Consider the following 6721-nt stretch of genomic DNA (forward strand, 5'->3'; position numbering starts at 1 on the left):
CCTATTTGTCTAATTTCTTATAATATTATTATCCCCCCCCCTTTTTTTTCTTTTCAACCCTGTAAAGGTGAGGTACATACCCCAGGTTGGCTTCCAATCACTACTAAGTCAAAGTAAGCTTGGCTATAGACCAGCTCTCCTCCTCTTCTCTGAAATGATAACAGGAAGGGGACAAAACAAGACAAAGACACCAGTAACAAACCAACAAAATAATCCAGTATGCAGATCTCATACAGACAGTTGGCCATTCATCCTGACTAAAACAAAAACCAGATCTCACGAGGGGCAGAATCACGAAGCCAGGCCCTCTGCTCTTGGCATCCCTGCTTAGCTTAGGAGGACAAGGGAGAGCTACCTGTAATGTGCTTTCTCTCAGACCTTAAGAAGTCTCCTCAAAGAGACTCTGCATCTTAACTTTAGTGGGACTTTCCAAGAGGTGCTTCTTCTGAAGCAGAACTGAATTCAGTTGCAAACTTACCTCCTAGGAGTGTCTGGGCATAAAGCAGTCATTATATGTGTTCCCAGGCTCAGTGGGAGGCAGAGAGCCCAGGAACATCTCCAAGGGACAACTTCCTGGAAACTTTTCCACTGCCTAAGGCAGTCGAGAGTGAGACTGAGTTCTGTGTATGTGTGGGGAATCTTTCTAGGGCCTTCGAAAATGAAATAATCCATGTGGAAGATATAAACCACCATACTAATTATGCCTATCAAGACTATAAGAACCTTTTTATTTTGGCCAGAATGACCTAGAGTGGGCTAATGCCTCAGAGTTTCTTAGTGTTGAAGCTCAGGGGTAAAGTGTTTTGAAAGGCAAACTCCATAGAAACCACAGTTATGTCAACGTTCGATGAGGGTCAGGTCAGAGTAGCTCTGAAACATCTGCTTACGTAGAACACAGTAGTTATTTCAGATACAACATGACAATTAATTTTGATTTATACCTTTTATAGTTAGTTTATGTTTAGCTTAAACATTTTGATTAATATAATTTTGATTTATACCTTTTATAGTAATTTTAGTTTACGTTGTTTGTATAAACATTACTTATTTGGTTAATATAATATGGCAATTACTTGAGCTGGGCATAGTGATGCACGCCTTTAATCCCAGCACTCGGGAGGCAGAGGCAGGCAGTGTGAGAATAAATTGTAAAAAATGAAATTTTAGGTCTCAATGTGAAAGTTTCTTAGGTTCAGAGTTTACACTCAAGTGTTAGCTGCCCCTGGGGTGCATTCCAAGGGCTTGAATAAACATTTCAAAGGCACAAAAGACCCAAGATAGAGGCAATAAAACACCTGGGTAAACGGAAGTCACTTGAAAGGAATTCTCCCAGGAGCAAGATACAGATGTAAATTAGGATAATTGGGATGGGGGCTAGATGGAAACCAGGCTTGGGAACGGATGTTTGAAATATCCAATCATATGTAACCGCGCCAAACTTTCCCCGCTTTCCCCAAATAAATATCCCAAGTTTCCTGGGCTGGGTGTCGGATCTTCTATCTCCTGCATGAGATATGTTCTGGCCCGAGGGCCCTCGCCATTAAACTACCTTTTGTTATTACATCAAGGCGGTCCTCCTGTGTCCTTGGGTGCGTGCAGGTCTGGACTTGGGTGAGGGTCCCCTTTGGGGGGTCTTACAGCAGCCTGGTTTGAGTTTCAGCATAGCCAGGATTACACAGAACAATCCTGTCTCGGAAAACCAAACCAATAACAACAAATCTAGTTACCTGTAAATGTCTGCTGGATGAACACATGCATTGGCTTAAACCTGTGATGTTCCTCATAGTCTCATGCCCTCAATACTTGGCCTCCAGCGTGTGTTAAAATTTGAAGATTGTGAAGCCTTTATGAGTTGGGAGCTGGCTGGTGACAGTAAGTCTTGAGGTTTTTCAGGGTGTAGCCCATCTAGGACGTTCTGCTTCCTGGCTCATCCCAATTTAAGGGTCCTCCATCACAATCTCCTTCTGCTTTGAGGGCTACCACCATGAACTAAAATCTTTCTGACAGAGTTGACCCCAACACATTTCTCCTCTTGTTTCTGTCACAGTGACATAGGAAGTACCCAATACAGAAAATCAGTATTGGAAGTGGGACTGGAACTCTAAGAAACTCAAATATGTGGTTCTTGGGCTTTTAGAAGTGGCTTTCTGGAGGACCATGTAAGGGAGGGGATGCAGGCCGGAGAAGCTCAAGGACACCATTTGTAGAGCTAATTGTGTAATTCTGGTGGTGTTCTAAAGATGAGAATGTGGACAGATGTGCTCACTCGTGAGCTTTCAGATGGGAACACAGATCTTACGGAAAACTAAAACAGAAGCTATTCCTATATGTTCTAGCAAAGAATCTGGCTGTGTTCTGCCTATAATTTTTTTTTTTTTTTTATTAGATCTTGCACTTACACTTCAGATACCATCCCCTTTCCCCATCCCCCCCCCCCCCCCCCCCGCCTATAATCTAAACATTTGAGTAAGGCTAGATTCAAAAGTAAAAGACTAATTTATTTGGTGGACAAATTTGCATGACTGCATAGCATCCAGGTTGGGTCACGTTTATGACTACTTTTACCCGAGTTTACAATGAGATCCAGAGCAAAAGGATGTGAAAAAAAAAAACAAAAAACAAATGTAGTTTGGTTAGTGAAGGGATGAAGGCCTGTTTACAGCTGCTAAAGAACTCAGCACCATCAAGAAGCCTCATGTTGCATTGTTCACAGCTGCCTGGAACTCCAACTGAGGCAGGATCCGGTGCCTCTGACTTCTCTGGACACCTGTACTCTCATGCATGTATCCACCCACACACATATGAACGAAATTAAAAGTAAAAAATAAACCTAAAGAAAGAAGTTCCACATTGCACCTGAAGAATAGGAAAGTACCTTGAGGCTCCACCCATCAAAGGATTAGGAAGCAAAAATGCAAACTCCAAGTGAAGGACTTTCAACAAGAGAGCTTCCTTAGAAGAGGGCATCAGGTTGTCCTGCTTGCAGATAACCATTTAGGGAAGTGCGGACCAGGCTCAGCTGTGTAGGCATTTAGAGGCCACTGCAGTCATGGCCTGAAGGTTCTGGGCTACATCGTGAGATGTGGTGATGGCTCTAGTTTTGGTCTAGCTCTTTCTGCTTCCAGATGAGCTGAGATGCGTGGCTTGGCCACATGGTCCAGTGCTTTGAGCTCAGCTGCGCCTTCCCTGTCATGAGGGACTGAAACCACAAGCTCAAATACATTATTTCCTCCATTTAGGTATATCTGTTGGGTAATCTGTGACAGCAGAACAGAAAATGACCAACACAGCATAGACATGAAGCCAAGGGGAGATGGGAGAGTAGCAGGAGACTCCCAAGACCAGGTACAGTGGGGCCTGATGCTCCTGCTTCTATGCTCCAAACCCATTGTGACTGGTCTAAGAGTCCCTTCATCCAGTGCCTCCTCGGGCATCCTTTCCGATTTACCTTCCTCTGAAAAGAAGGTCTCCTAGAACATGGAGCCCTCCTCTTTACCCACAGTCCGACTGTCTTAGTCAGGATTTCTATTCCTGCACAAACATTATGACCAAGAAGCAAGTTGGGGAGGAAAGGGTTTATTCAGCTTACACTTCCACATTGCTGTTCATCACCAAAGGAAGTCAGGCCTGGAACTCAAGCAGGTCAGGAAGCAGGAGCTAATGCAGAGGCCATGGAGGGATGTTATTTACTGGCTTGCTTCTCCTGGCTTGCTCAGCTTGCTTTTTTATAGAACCCAAGACTACCAGCCCAGGGATGGCACCACCCACAATGGGCCCTCCCACCCTTGATCACTAATTGAGAAAATGGCTTATAGCTGGATCTCATGGAGGCATTTCATCAACTGAAGCTCCTTTCTCTGTGATAATTCCAGCTTCTGTCATGTTGACACACAAAACCAGCCAGCAGTATACCTACCCTTATCAGAACTGCTTTCAAAGCACTAGGAGATCCCAAAGAGCCTTGCTCTATGACTCCCCCCCTACCCCCTCACCCCCACCCCAGCCTACTCTGGTTTATGAACCAACTTCCTGTCAGTAGCTCACAGTATAATCAGTTAGATGCTCAACATGGTCCTTCTTCCGGGAGATGGAGCTCCTTAAAGGTGGCTGGCTCACTTATTACACAGAGACCGCCCCTCCCCCCACTTATTTCTTTGTTAGGTTAGGAGCACTCTAGAATCCTTCTAACATATCATCCCATTTTCTTTTCTTTTTGATTAATTTCTTCTTGATTTTTCTATAATTAAATAGTTTTTTTGTTAACAACAAGATTAGCCAGTGTACTAATTGGGCAATTTTCATACATTATATACAATCCACACCACAACCTGACTGATTTTATAGATGTGAGGAGTGAAGCTCAGGGAAAAAGGCTATCATCATGCTTCCGATTTTTCCTTTTTCTGGTATTAACTCAAGAGGATACGAAGTTTTCTTTCCCTTGGAATGGAAAAGGGAAATGTTTGCATTAATCTTTTGAAATTTTTTTTTTTTTTTTAAGTTTCAAAATAGGCTCCCAAGCCCCTTGTGAGACGGACTGTAGATCGAAAAGCCAAATATTTGGATTCTCTCAAGCCTACATTTTTGAAAGGCACTGTGATGGTTAATCTCAGTTGTCAACTTGACTACTTTTGGAAGTAACTAAAACCCAAGCAGCTGGACAAACCTGTGAGGGACTTTTCTTGGTTGGATTATTGTAGGTGGGGAATCCACTTTAAATCAGTAATAAACTCTCTCTCTCTACACACACACACACACACACACACACAGTGTTAGTTCATTCTATTGGTTCTGTTCCTTGAGAACCACTGGCTTGTTTGTATACTTGGTATATCAGAAAGAGAACCCTTTATGTGAAAAGGCTTATAGCTTATCCATATGAAAGGGGGTTAAGAAAAGGTTTGTGAATCCTGCCCAGGGAGGAGTACCAGGAGATTGGAGGGGGAGGGTTCTATCTATGGAGATCATTAGAGGGGAGGTAGGACTGCCTTGGAAGGTAGGGTGGGGTGACTGAGGACCTGATCATTGTCTGTATCAGGAATACCGTCTATCTATCTATCTATCTATCTATCTATCTATCTATCTATCTATCTATCTATCTTAATCTATTTATTTGCAGCATCTCATATAGCCCAGGCTGGCCTTGAACTTGTTATGTAGCAAAGGATGATCTTGAACCTCTGATTCTTCTACTTCCACCTCTTGAGTGTTGGGACTACAGGCAAGTACGTTCATCCCCAGTGATGGGGTTAGAACTCAGGACTCATGCTGCCCACTAGGCAGACAACTCAGCTGAGCTACAGCCTTAATCTTTTTACCCCTGGGATATAATTTGATGCAGTTCATTTATTTTGTTTTATATGACTAGCCATAAGAAGTCTATATGATGTCCATGGTTTTTATCTTCAGAATCTGGGCTAGCCTTCACCAGCAAGCTAATTGGAAAACATATAAACAGTTAAGCAGTGTTATCAAATGAACCCTGATGGGGTGATGTACTGATGGCACAGAGGTTGGTAAAACCTTAGTGAGAAGAGTATCTGGCTATGGTAGTAGCCAAGGATGGGTAGGAGGTGGAATCAATAGGGCATGATTGATGGATATGGGTTGACGTCCAAATACCTTCATCTAGGCACCTGCTCTAGCCTGGGTCTTGCCACTGCCCTTGCCAGTGAATGTCTTGGTTCCAGAATGATCTTGCTTTTTCTAGGCTCTGTACTGGCCCCATGTTGTTGGTTGAAAGTGTTAGGCTGGGCTCTGTCTGGCAGAACATTCTCTCACTCTAGCAATCAGATTCTTTTGCCTTCTGGGCTCCAGGGGAGGCACCTGAGCTCTGGAGTTCCAGCACCTGGCTGGAATTTGCATTCATTGAACCAAGCAATTAACAAGAACAACAACAACGGAATGGGATGAAAGGAAAGGAGATGAAGAGAGAAAGGTTGGAGATGTTGGTGCTCAAGTCAGACAGACCTTATTATAACCACTTGTCTGTCTGATGTTCCAAGAAAAATCCTCATTGGAGAGCAGCTATAGGCTGATCAGAACAGCACCTGCCTCTGCTAGCTGCAAGAGCCGAAACAAATAGGACTAAGGACTTAGAATAGTTCAAGGTTTGCACTTGACAGTGTCTATAGGCCTGTCCTGTTAGTAGAGGCAGTGCCTTCTTGAACCTCTGATTCTTCTGCTTCCACCTCTTGAGTGTTGGGACTACAGGCAAGTACGTTCATCCCCAGTGATGGGGTTAGAACTCAGGACTCATGCTGCCCACTAGGCAGACAACTCAGCTGAGTTACAGCCTTAATCTCTTTACCCCTGGGATATAATTTGATGCAGTTCATTTATTTTGTTTTATATGTGCAGTCAAGTGGGGGTAGGGTGGGGTTCCCACTTGGGAGAGAGGAGCTACTTAAGTCTAGGTTGGTTTATCCTGCATTCTGGCTGCTGCTGAGCTGGGCTCTCCTGACTGCTCCTGCTGATTTGCATTCTGAATTCTCTTTATCTTGGCTTTGACCTTTTCTCTTCTTCCTTTGCTCTTTTCTTTTCCTTATCCACCAGGTCCTCAGGAGAGCAACACATGAGCCCTGTGCAGAGGCTGGGCTTGCATTCACAGCCATGTCTCTGTGACTTGCAGGAAAATGGAAACTCTTGCGCTGTGCTTCCTCTTGTCTTGACTTGTTGTATTTCTAGTTCCTCATCCTCACCCTCCCCCTTTTAATTCAAT

The sequence above is a fragment of the Arvicanthis niloticus genome, chromosome 2 (assembly GCF_011762505.2).
Source record: "Arvicanthis niloticus isolate mArvNil1 chromosome 2, mArvNil1.pat.X, whole genome shotgun sequence".
NCBI classification, from domain to species: domain Eukaryota; kingdom Metazoa; phylum Chordata; class Mammalia; order Rodentia; family Muridae; genus Arvicanthis; species Arvicanthis niloticus.